The following is a 13,458-nucleotide window of genomic DNA, read 5'->3' as shown; positions in this document are numbered from 1 at the left end:
GGTCGGTGCTGGAGGCTCCATTATTCTCTATGTGGAGTGTGGCTCTGCATGTGGAGGTAGGTGCTGGAGATTCCCCATTACTGGGCAGAGGGGGCAGTAACCTTTTCAGAGCTGAGACTATCTTGGTGCTTTTTTGTTGTCACTTTCTAAGAATCATAGCATTTTGTTCCTTGTACATGTGACCCAAGTATGGAAAACAGGAAGTAACAAAACGCATATTGCAATGTCCCTTTCCTGTCCCCACATACAGTATAATTTTCCCACAGTATCACGTCCCCACATACAGTATAATTTTCCCACAGTATCACGTCCCCACATACAGTTTAATGTTCCCACAGTATCACCATCCCCCCACATACAGTATAATGTTCCCCACTACCGTCACCCCCACACAGTATAATATTCACACAGTATAATATTCCCACAGTACTGCCATCCCCCACACAGTATAATGTTCCCCCAGTACCGCCATCCCCCCCATACACAGTATAATGTTCCCCCAGTATCAGCCCTTGGTTTATGCAGGACTCTGCTTTCTGTGCTGGTTCTCATCGTCCTGGATGAGGTGAAGTTTGGGTAGGGTCAGGGAGGGTTTACAGGGTGGATATTTGCAGAGACGTGTGTGTACAAGGTGTACGGAGCGGAGCCGTGTGTGTGTATGAGCTGTACGGAGCAGAGCCGCGAGTGTGTGAGGTGTACTGAGCGGATCGCACGTGTACGGAGCTGAGCCCCACGTGTGTGTATGGAGCGGAGCTGCGTGTGTGCAAGGTGTGTGGAGCGGAACCGCATGTGTACGAGGTTTGCGGAGTGGAGCCATGTGTGTACTGAGTTGAGCAGTGTGTGTGTGCAAGGTGTACAGAACGGAGCTGTGTGTATGAGGCATAAAAAGCGGAACCGTGTGTGTATGATGTATGCGGTGCCATATGTGTACAAGGTGTATGGTGGGGAGCATTCATACCTCCCAGCGAGACAGTCCCGATTTTGAGAGAGATACTGCCCCGGCTGGGATCTTACTTTTCGTGCGGACACAGGAGTACACGGCGGAGCCCCTAGGAGCACTTTAAAATTCGCATGTGACGTTCCACCGGAAGTGACGTGCTAGAAGCTGACCGGAAATTAGGTAATTTCGGGAGGAGATTGTGACGGAACCATGGAGGCACTTTAGGGAATGCTTCAGATCCATCACCATGTCCTCCTCCAACAGCGCGGACAGCAGGATCGCCTTGAACTTGGGGATGTCGGCCATGTGAGCGGATCGTTATATTTCCTGCATCGGGAGGCTCAGGTGGGCACTACAGTGGGAGCCGGGCTGCTATAGTATCTTTATAGAATCTTTCTATCTCTGTTTCTTTATCTCTCTAATCTTTCTTTTTTTTTTTTTTTTTTTTTTTTCTCTCTCTCTCTCTCTCTCTCTCTCTCTCTCTCTCTCTCTCTCTCTCTCTCTCTCTCTCTCTCTCTCTCTCTCTCTCTCTCTCTCTCTCTCTCTCTCTCTCTCTGTGTGTGTGTGTTCTTTCTTTCCATTCTTTCTTTCTCTCTCTCTGTTCTTTCTTTCTCTGTTTTCTTTTTTCTCTGTTCTTTCTTTCTGTCACGCCTCCTCTCCTGTCACGCCTCCTGTCCTGTGGATCTCCTCTGCCTGCTCGCCGCGTTCACGAGCATCGTGCGCCCGCCGCCTGCTGTGTACCCGCCAATCAACTCTGCAGCGCCACGGTGATTAACCCCCTTGCCTCCAGGCTCCAGCTAGCTATATATTGATCGGGGGAGCTGTACATTTGGGCCTGTATACCTGGAGGAGGGAACTGTATAAAGACGAAACATTGGAGAACTGTATTACCTGGGGGGGGGGGGGGGGGGGACAGCTGCCTGTATACCCTTGTAGGGGGCAAGAGCTGTATACCCGTTGGGGGGGGGGGGGGGGGGGGAGTTGTATTCCCATGGGGGGGAAAGCTGCCTGTATACCCTTGTAGGGGGCAAGAGCTGTATACCCTTGCGTGGGGGGTGGGGGGGAGCTGTACTCCGGAGATAATACAATAGAGAGCATATTGTTATACAGTAGTTAGCAACAATTGCTGCCGGTGAAAACTTTCCCTTTCTGCATTTTTATTATTCCTTGGCTGTCTTAACATTGGGTTCAATAAAAAAATGTGAGTAACTCTTTCTGTCTATAATTGGACTGCTTTGAGTTATCCTGGACTGTATCTCTATTGTAGTACTGTAAACCTGAATGTGGCAGAACAAGAGGATAAGATTAGATTGTACATCTGAGTGCTACAGTTCGCGCTCTACTGTTATGGCTAAAATGTTAATGATATGGGGGCCCCCACCAGATTTTCTGCCCAGGGGCCCCCACCAACCTTAATCCGGCCCTGATTGGAGTTATGGGAGGACTTCCTGTAGATATCCTCCTTGGGAACGACATTGGGGAGTTACAGTGCCAATTTGTGGGAGCAGCCACCCAACTACAGGAGGTTTAAGCACTACATCATCCGGATCTCACCAGGGAGCAATCCCCATGAATCGCATCAGTCGGTAAGCGATATGTTTGCTGCTACTACATTGGGAGAGTCTTGGGACAGAGCGGAGTCTTTGAGAGAAATAGAGGGTGACACTACCTTAGCAGCCCTTAGGTGAAAGGCAGAAAATGGGCACATGGGAGATAATGGGGATGGCTTCACTGAAGAAAAATGACTGCACTGCTGTGTAACAAAGGTCATAGACCAGGACAACCCTGATGCAATGACCAGGCAACTCCTTGTCCCTCAGAAGTACAGGGCACAGCTACTCTAACTGGCCCATGACATCCCCTTGGGTGGGCATCAAGGGAGGAAAAGGACTGAAAATTGACTTGCCTAAAGTTTGTACTGGCCTGGCATCTTGCACTCAGTAGCCAATTATTGCCGCACCTGCGATGTGTGTCAGCCAATGTGTCATCTGGGAGCTCGACATAAGGTACCCCTGCAATCCCTGCCCATAATTGAAGTATTTCAACGTGTAGCTGTCGACATCACAGGTCTTCTGGCCCACCCCAGGTGGTCTTGGAAAAAATATATCCTGACCGTGGTGGACTATGCCACTAGGTATCCTGAAGCTTTGGCCCTGTCCAGTTTTACAGCAGTAAAGGTAGCCGAGGCCCTTGCTACCATCTTTACCCGTGTAGGGTTTCCTAGTGAAATATTATGGGCTCAAGGCCCTCAGTTCATGTCATATCTGGTCCAGTCCCTATGGCATACCTGTGGTGTTAGAGCCATTCACACCACCTGCAGACCAATGTACTACCGTATGTGAACACTTTAATGGAACCTTGAAAAATGTGGTAAGGGTTCTTGCTGATGTTGAGAGACTGGGAAAAGTACCTGCCACATCTCCTTTTCGCCTATTGGGAGGTTCCCCAAGAGTCCACAGGGTTCTCTCCCTTCAAACTACTGCTTAGCCAGAAGGTCTGTGGACCTCACTCTTCTGAAAGAACATTTAATTTAGAGGGAGAGATCTCCGATACCAGAATGCCCATCGTTCCCTATGTTTTAGAGTTCAGAGACTCTCTCCCAGCTAGCTACTTTGGACTGGCCATTTGCTGATGTTCTTTAGACAAACCAAAAAATCTTGGCATGACCATAATGTGAGGAACTGGGAATTAATGGAAGGACAACAAGTGCTCATGATAACTTCTTCCCCAGCCAATAAGCTTCAAGCAGTGTGGGAAGGCCCTTATCAGGTTGTCAAGAAAATTAATGAGCCTAACTATGTTTTGGCTCTGGACTCTAGTAGTCGACAACCGAAAACCATCCACGTTAACATGCTGAAAGACTACCATGACTGATGTCTGCCTGGTCTAGCCGTCTGTCAACCCCCTAGTGATAGCGCCGGCAATGAGTGTCGCTATGATCTTTTCTAGGCTGCCCAAGTGGGAGGATCACAGGAATAAGTCCCTCTGGGCTCCCATTTATCGGATATACAAAAGGACGATATTTTTTGCAGTACTGAGGGCTGCTGCTTTCCTGTCAATGCTGGGGACGACTACTCTCATCAGCCACCATGTGGAAACCCCCAGACAATGCTCCATCCAGCAGGCTGCCTACTGGATTCCAGAGGCTGTTCAAGGTATGATAAAAATGAACTGGAGGAGATGAAATGACTGGGAGTTATTCATCCATCTCAGTTCTTGGGCCTCTCCTGTCATCCTATTCCCCAAGAAGGATTGTACGACACGATTCTGTGTTGATTACAGATGATTAAATGATGCCACCAAGAGTGTTGCTTACCTCATGGCCAGGATTGGTGATCTATTAAATTGTCTGGCCAGTGCCCAATTTGTGACCACGTTAGACTTGAGCAAGGGGAACTGGCAGATATCCCTAACGGAGGGCGCTTGGCTTTCCTTACTCAATTTGTGTTTTTTTGAGTTCCTGGGAATGCCCTTTGGGATGTAAACTGCTCCTGCTACTTTCCAGAGACTGGTTGGTTGTTCTAACAGTCAATCTATGTCAGGACTTTGCCTGTGCTTACTTGGATGACATTGCCATTTTTAGCACCGCCTGGGAGGAACATCTTAAACACTTGGGCATAGTGCTAGACTGTATCCTAAGGCCTCTTTCACACATCAGGTTTTCGCCGTCAGGCGCGATCCGGCGCTTTTGACAGAAACCGGATCCGGCGAAATGCAATGCCGGATCCGGTTTCCCCCCCCATTGACTTGCATTTGCGCAGGATGGCCATGCGTTTCATCCGGTTTTCGCCGGATCCAGCAATGTGTCGCAATGTGTCTCGATCCGGCGTCTGGAAAAAAACGTCTACTGTAACGTTTTTTGTCTCCGGCGAAAAAGCCGTATCCGGCGCGTCCGGCTTTTTCACACAATGAAAGCCTATGAGCGCCGCAATGCGCCGGATCCGGCAAATGCCTGATCCGGCGGCCGGATCAGGTTTTTTGGTCTGAGCATGCTCAGTAGCTCTGCCCACAGGAGATATATAAAAGCAAGACAATGGGACCCTCAGCCACACCCAACATGCCACCCAAGCCAAGAACCAGGAGCAGGAGAAGGCAGCAGACATCTGCAGCAGCAGCACCATCAGCACCACCCCAAATGGAGCAGCATGCTGAACAACGGGAGGGGAGTCCAGAAGCAGATGAGAGACGGTAATTATCAAATCCCCCATTCCTCCAAACTAGGGCCATGGAATATCAAGATATTCATTGGCCCTTTGTTTCTCTTTATTCAACAGCCGCCAAAGAGATGCAGCAGCAGCAGAAATGGCATCACTGGCAGCAGCAATACCCACAGCCATGGAGTCTGGCCATCAACAGGACAGCACATCTTCTTCTGGGAGCCCTCCCTCGCATCGTCAGCGTTTGACGGTAAGTTTTTATTTCCAAAATCCATCATCTCTGTAATATATGTCTATTCATTGCCTTTTATTTCAAAACAGGAATCACAAGATGAAGAGGAGCTCCCAGAAGAAGAAGGAAGGGGTGGACAGACACCTGGAGTGGGATCACAATTGGTATGATTTTGGCATCAAACGCAGAAACACAACATCACACTACACACAACACATAGAAAACAATGTTCTGCAGACCACACACAGCAAACAAATGCCTACATCCAAAGACATAACATTTTTTGTTTTCTTCTCTAGTCTTCCCAATCTGGTGCTCGGCCAAGAGGTCCTCGCAGTGCCTCCCAGGGTCGTCGGCGACAGCAACGCGGCGGTCACCAACGTGTAAGTATAAATATTTTTGCTTTGTTTTTTTTGCACTTTTTATTTAATTTCTTTTGTGGAGGCTAATTATGTTATTTTTGTCTTTTTCTTTAACAGCCTTCACAGCGTGCTCCCGACTCTGACGGTGAGGATGGAGGGATTGATGTGGACCGCCTCATCGATCTCGTCAGAGAAAGGGAGCCGCTCTGGAATATGGCTGACCGCCGCCACGCTGACCTGATCGTTACCCGACGACTCTGGGAGGAAATCTGTTCTCTCCTTGTGGGCCGCTGGGAGGACCTCGAAGCTCGGGCCCAGATTAAAGAGCGTAAGTATATACAGTACCGGTTGCTTGATGTAAACCAGTGTTTCCCAAACTCCAGTCCTCGTGGTCCCCACGGATCATGTGTTCAGGATTTCTATTTACTATGGAAATCCTGAAAACATGACCCCTGGGGACCATGAGGACTGGAGTTTGGGAAACACTGATGTTGTATACTAACCACTCCTTTCTCGTTTCAGGGAACAGAATTGTGAATCGGTGGCGGTCTGTGAGGGATCGTTTCAAGAAGGAGTTCAATAAAGAGATGCGGGCCCCGAGTGGATCTGGAGGACGCAGGAGCAAGTACAAGTACGCAGAAGCCCTGTCGTTCCTCCGGGAAACAATGCTCACCAGAAGGTAAATATTACACACCACATGTGAAAAAAATGTTAGATTTAACTTTTTTTTTTTTCAGCCAGGGCCATACCATGTCAGTATTTTAATTTTTATTTTTTTTTGTCTTTATTCCACAGCACGGTGAGCAGCACTCGGGAGCCTGCACGATTGGACCCTTCTGAGGCGATCCCTGAGGAGACCGGCACCGAGGGACACTTCGACCGCCCCGGTACATCTGCACCTTCCCAGCCTTCCCACACATTCGACCCATCTGTCCCATCCACCAGCACAGGAGCATCGTGGCCGCCTACATTACATGAAGCTGCTGGTGAGGAGATCGCTTTCCCTTTACCCCACCCTTCTGCCCCTGCCACCTCTAGTACACCTGCGGGTACTGGGCGGCAGCGGCAGAGGGGTCAGGAAAAGAGTTATGCGCAAGAGTTCTTGCATCTGAATGCATCTTTCCAGAACTGTCTCAAAGTCTTGTCAGAGCAAATCTCCGCAGGCTTTCAGCAGATCAACTCCAGCATTCTGGAGGTGAAGACACTTCTGCAAACCATGCATTCAGAAGCAAGATCTTCGCCAAACCACACCTTTTTCAGGTCTGTTGTGGAGCGCATGGCAACACTATCTCCTACCCAGCAGATGCATGTAATGCATTCGTGCCACGGTGCTCTACAGCAGGTTACCTCCCAACCTCCACCTCCCACCACTGTAGTTCCTCCACCTGCACCCCCTCCAGCCACTTTCCATCCTCCCCCTCCTATTACATCTGCACCCCCTCCAGCCACTTTCCATCCTCCCCCTCCTATTACATCTGCACCCCCTCCAGCCACTTTCCATCCTCCCCCTCCTATTACATACCAGCAACCTCACCAGTACCAAACTCCTTCCCCGTACCAAACTCCTTCCCCGTACCAAACTCCTTCCCCGTACCAAACTCCTTCCCCGTACCAAACTCCTGCCCCGTACAACTTGCCATCAACATCATCTGCTCCTACAGTCCCTGCCCAACCCTCCACTCCACCGCCCACCACCTCTTCTGCCTCCCACATGTCCACCCTTTCTGTAGCTTTTTCCACACCTTCACCTCTAACTGTTCCTTCCCCACCACGATCCCAGTCCTCTCTCCACACACCCAGTGTCGAAGTGTCCCGCAGCCCCTCCAGCAGTATTTCCACCCCACAGTATAGCGATTTGTAATGTTTTTTTTTTTTTTGTAATAAAAATGCCCATTGGGTTTAAAACCTTTATTAAAAAAGTTTTTTGCACTTTAAAAACAGAAAAAAAAAAAATTAAAATTAAAATAAAAGTTAAATTATCGTTTCACAATGGTTGTCTGTCATTTCTTTCTGCGGCGAACTATGTTTTAAAAAAAGGTTAAATACAGGGTATTTCAAAGGTAAAAAGGTATTCAAAACCAGGTATATAACTGTGGGTAAATTGTAGCTTTTTGCCACAGTTGTGTTCCTGGTTGTGTTTGAAGCAAAGTATTTCACCTAAAAAGTTGTGTTTATTGTTGGTGATTTCCTACCAATGTACACAACTTTTGTTAAAAGGTGAAATACTTTGTATAAAACACAACCAGGTACACACCTGTGGCCTAAAGGTAAAAATAGTAAGACCATGACAAGATAGCCAACTTTGGTTGGCAAAGGTATATACTGTTGGTCCAGAAGGTACACAAGTTTAGGGCACAAATCTTTCACACTCTGCCATCCCAGTGTACTCTGCCTTGAGGTGACATAAAGTATAGTGGAAAATTGTCCCTGAAACCGTCACAGAACTTCTAGTGGTAATATTTCCAATGACAACATCCATCTTCGCCAGTAACTTGCTCTTCTCTCCAACGTGCACTTTCTTCTCTACAACCTGTCAAAGAAGGGCTGTAGGAACATGCTATATCTAGTTTTCCAGTAGCCAATCCCGTTCGGAAGGCCACAAGGGTCAATTTTAAAAACCGGATCCGGCGTAATCCGTCGAAAAACGGATGAACCGGATGAGACGGATCCGGTTTTGTCTGTCAAGAACAAGACGGATCCGGCAGAAAACCGGATCCGGCACTTCAGGTTTTACAAAACATTTGCCGGATCCGGCATTCCGGCACGACGCCGGATCGTGCCTGATGTCTGAAAGTAGCCTTACTGCAGGACTGACCATTCACCCAGATAAGTGCCAAATAGGGTCCCACCCCCTACTCTATGCCCAAGGTATTGCACCTCAGCCATCCCTAAGGCCTGAGCCTCCCAAGGTGGAAGCCATAAGCAACTGGTGTAGAACCCAGATTAAAAAGCAGGTACTTGCATTTTTAGGAACTGCTGGTTACTATCGCAAATTAGTTTCTAACTTCTGCACCTTGGCCAAGCCCTTAACCGACCTGACCCGCAAGAACATGTATCAGATTGCGACATGGACGACTGCATGTAAGGATGCCTTTTCAGCATTAAAGACCGCCCTCATCACTGCTCCTGTCTTGGCTGCCTCTGATTATAAGCACAGGTTCCTTGTGCAGAAAGATGCAGCCACCTTTGGAATTGGGGCAGTACTTGACCAAGTGAATGCCACCCGAGAAGAACATCCTGTTGCTTTTGCCAGTTGGAAACAACTGGATTGGGAATTTCACTATGCCACTGTTGAAAAGGAGTGCCTTGCCATCGTATGGGTGCTAAAAAATATTGCAGCCATACTTGTATGGCAGAGACTTTACAAATGGTACAGACAACTCCCTCACATGGCTGAAGCGCGTATCTGGGGAGAATGGAAGATTGCTGTGGTGGAACTTATCCTTACAATCCTACAGCTTCTCAATCCAATATAAGCAGGGAAGCCAACACCAGAATGTTGTTTGACTGTCTCGACAAGAAGAACCATAGGATCCCCAGGCTGACCTACCCCTGCCACTGTACAAGGAATTATAAATGATTTGATCAATGTGGACTAAAATTAGCAGGCCAGAGGCCTGTCTAGACCTCATGGCATGGTCCCTTATTATGGGGTGAGAGGTTGTGATGGGCTATGTGGATATCATTTTGTATATATTTCGATTTTGCTGATTTTGGTGTTTTTTCTTGTTGCTTTGTATGTCTACAGCCTGACTGTATGTATGTCTCTTGATGACCCCCTGTAGTTTCTGAATCCATAAGGCTCCTTTGTCATATCTGGGAGTCCAGAAAATCACCCCAACTTGTCTGACTACCCCTGGACATAAGGAGGGGGCTGGGGAGGACAGGGGCTGGACAAGTCAGTTTGTGTGTGTGGTGATCATGTGAAGACGGCACATCAGAGAGAGAAAGGGAAGCATATGGACCTATTTTATCCACTGTCTACTATATTATTGGATTCTCATCTCCTTTGACATTCATCCTGTTAGTGAACTGCATATTTGTTCTGGACTATTGTATTCTCAGTGTGGTAGATTGTGTATGGACCTTTTGGTTTTGCCTATAATAAAGGTTTTGGGATTGTTCACACTTCCCTCGCTCTGATAGTGTGGTTTTGTAGAAGGACCCCGTGACACCCATATTTTCCTTTAGATTAAGCCCAAAGACTCTTGAGTGTACACTGAATTAAGAAAAGAAATGATTTGTGTTACTACAAACTTTATTCACTTGTACAGCGCCATTAATTCCATAGTGCTTTACATATATCAGCAACAGTGTCCTCATTGGGGCTTACCCATCGGTATGTCTTTGTATACTATAAACACAATATATAGACTACATATGCACCATTACAGTGGTGTTCACACCTTTTGTATTTACAATATCTATACATAATACATATGAGAAATAGATGCTATTACACCGATGCAGTCACCTTTCTGTACTATATAGCCAAACACACACTATTTACCTTTTATAGTATATTGTATTGTGCAATATTTGTTATAATTGTTTTATCTTTCTTCACAGGTAGAATGCTTTAAAATGTAACCAGGGCCGATATCTGCTGTTTTTTTCCTTGTATCTTGTTTGTGTATTAAATGTCTTTTGCTTAACTGTAATCACTCTTTCCACAAATAAAATGTAGTGAAAGTTTTACGTGCTTGTTTGCCTCTAGTATAGTGATGGGGGTGTAGTGTTTCTCGAATATATTCAGATGCTAAATATGGCCAAATTTATCTGCTATCAATGATAATAAATGCATGTTGCAGCAGTAGCCGCATCCAAGATGCCTTGTTAGGAAGATGCACTATTCTGTACACAGATGCTGCAATTTCACCCAGATATCCCGGCAGTATCCTGGATGCTAGACTCATCCACACACCTGCCGCAGCGATGCTTGTATGACTGTCTCTGCCCTGCTAATGGTAGCTTCAAGTGTCCCATATGCTGCCTCATTTGCTTCAGCTGGACAACTATGGTGCTTACTGGTAGTACTATCCCATTGTGCAGTAATGACAATTGGTGTCAAAAGTGACACCAACAAATGCTACACCCCCACTGCTGATCTATAAGTGTGCATGCAAGCTTACTCAGTCTGCTGCCATCTTTGTATGCCATAGAGGTATGAGAGATGGCCCACAAGGGTATGGGAGGGAGAGAGAAATTGCCCTTGGGGTTGGTAGAGGTGACCAGCACAACAGAACCTGTCTGATGTGATGGAATTGGTCCCTCATCACTGTGTTAATGAGTTGGGGTAGGGGTTAGCGGTTAAGGTAGTTTCACATTTGCGTGTTTTTGCGCAGCCTCTTGTGAGCACTTGAAATGCAAACAGCAAATGCATGTAAGTGCAGCAATTTTTAGATGCATCAGTGTGTGTGTGCATGGTGCCTAAAAACAGTGTTTGTATGCTTTTCCATGCAATTTTGCATGTTTGTATCTTAGGTGTATGTGTTGTCTGTGTCACATTTCACAGGATGAAAATCCTAGCAAAAGTCTTGAAACAGACTCCACAAATGGGACACCAGTGGGCATGTTATGGGAATTCTTTATAATAGACCCTGTTAACAGCTGAAGTATTCCGATTTTTTTTGCTTTTTCCTTAGTCAACATGGATCTGTGCTGGAAGAGTTTCCCTACAACTTGAATCTGGACATTATTGCTGGCAAGCAAATGTAAAAGCCAGACACAGCACAAAGGGGGGGTGGAGAGATGGCAAAGATGGCGGCAGTGACGTTTTTGGAGACATCTGATTATTGAAGTCCATGAGAGCTGTGAAGCGTACCACTTTCCACAGTGAGCTTCAGGGAAACCTAGTGAAATTGAGTGACTATACTTGGATGTCCCAAGAAACCTTCATGGATTTGCTTTCTCGTGTTCAAGGAGCCATGTGGAGACAGGACACAAGCTCTGTTGTGTGATTCCCCCTGAGGAATGGCTCCTGGTCACATTAAGGTGTGTAATATTTAGCAAGCAATGTCTGCATAATTGTTTTGCCATGTACGATTTTTAAGCATGCATAATTATTGTAATGCGATGTTGTAATATTTTGTTGGTTATTTTCCATGCTTTGCCAAACTATTACTAATTTTTGTTCTTTCTCTGGCAGTTTCTGGCTACTGGAGAAACCCTTTCTTCACTCCACTTCCAGTACTGGCTTGGAATGTCCACCTTGTCAGGAATATTTGTGGATATCTGCTGGGCATTATGGGACCTTCTCTGGTTAGAATTTATGACCCTGGCCACTATGGAAAAGTCGATTTGATATTGTTGAAGAATTCTGGACAGTCTGCAATTTCACCTACTGTTTGGGTGTGTTTCATGGGAATCCCATATGGATAGTTAAACTGAAAAGAACTGGATCTGAGTACTATAACTACAAAAAGGAATTTTTTTTTTTTTTTTTTTTTACTGTAGTCATGACCATTGGAGATGCGGACTGTCTGTTACAGTGGACATTGGGGCATTTGGCCAGGGGAATGACTTGCAGGCTTTAAGAACTTTGCCATACAACCTACAGCCCATGTCCATGATTTTAATTTCCCCTTTCCATGGCCTCGTCTCCACACTGAAGGTCTGCCACAGCTATTTGTGATGGTTGGGGATGAGGCCTTTAAAATGTGCCAAAAGCTGCTGAAACCCTACTCCAGCTGGGACTTGGACCACACAAGAAAAATATTTAATTACAGACTGACCAGGGCACGAAGAACTGTAGTGTGCTCTTGGGATTCTTGTCTCCAGATGGTGCATTCTTGGCACAGCCATTAATCTAAAATTGGAGGCAGTGCATGATGTGGTGAAGGAGTGTGTTGTTCTACACAATTTTGTGATGGCTAAAGAGCACTCTAACTTTGAACTCGATGAACCAGCTGCAAAACCATTGCCTGAATTCACTCCGCACACTCTCTGGTCCCTCATTTGGCCAACTTCAACTAATGACCTATTTGTGGCCTACTTTAGATCTCATGTAGGATGTGTAGAATGGCAAGATAAAATTGTGTAAAAATGTTGTCTTTTGTTAATAAACCAGTTTTGAAACCTCTACTGAGTGCACTCTGGTTTTTATACATTCCATTGCTTTAGTCATGTCCCCAGGTGTACAAGTGATTTTAGGATGCTGTGTTTTGTGCATCATGAATGTACTAGTACTGTGGACAGGGTTAGGGTTATAGTGAGATGTGAAGATTTTGGTGCTTGAAGGGGGACTCACAGAGGGTATGGGTTAGGGTACGTTAGGGTTATAGGGAGATACGAAGATTTTGGTGCTTGAAGGAGGACTCACAGATGGCTGTCACAAAAACATGCCATAGGGTTATAGGGAGATACGAGGGTTAGGATTATAGGGGGATCTGAAGATTTTGGTGCTTGAAGGAGGACTCACAGATGGCTGTCACAAAAACATGCCTTAGGGTTATAGGGAGATACAAAGATTTTGGTGCTTGAAGGAGGACTCACAGATGGCTGTCACAAAAGCATGCGTTAGGGTACCTTAGGGTTAGGGTACGTTGGGGTACCTTTAGGGTTATAGGGAGATACGAAAATTTTGGTGCTTGAAGGAGGACTCACAGATGGCTGTCACAAAAGCATGCCATAGTCTCTTCAATGTAAGAACATAGGGTTATAGGGAGATACGAAGATTTTGGTGCTTGGGGCTTGAAAGAGGACTCGCAGATGGCTGTCACTAGGGTACGGGTTAGGGTAGGGGTTAGGGTTTACTCAAGCGAGGGA

General features: G+C 46.4%; 1 long non-coding RNA gene across 2 annotated transcripts; it reads left to right on the top strand.

Annotated features, from left to right (window-relative positions):
- The first annotated feature begins 630 nt into the window (after nt 1-630).
- Nucleotides 631-12,772, top strand: LOC141077361 (uncharacterized). 2 transcript variants are annotated; one of them, XR_012227539.1, is made up of 3 exons: nt 631-1,285; nt 11,337-11,685; nt 11,840-12,772. It is a non-coding gene; the product is annotated as an uncharacterized lncRNA (long non-coding RNA). The 2 variants fall into 2 exon arrangements; XR_012227538.1 differs by lacking the exon at nt 631-1,285 and having other exon boundaries at nt 9,615-11,685.
- The last annotated feature ends 686 nt before the right edge of the window (nt 12,773-13,458 follow it).

Source organism: Dendrobates tinctorius, unplaced genomic scaffold (assembly GCF_039654945.1).
Source record: "Dendrobates tinctorius isolate UK_male_01 unplaced genomic scaffold, ASM3965494v1 ptg000440l, whole genome shotgun sequence".
In the NCBI taxonomy this organism is placed as follows: domain Eukaryota; kingdom Metazoa; phylum Chordata; class Amphibia; order Anura; family Dendrobatidae; genus Dendrobates; species Dendrobates tinctorius.
This window is presented reverse-complemented; position numbering and strand designations above follow the sequence as displayed.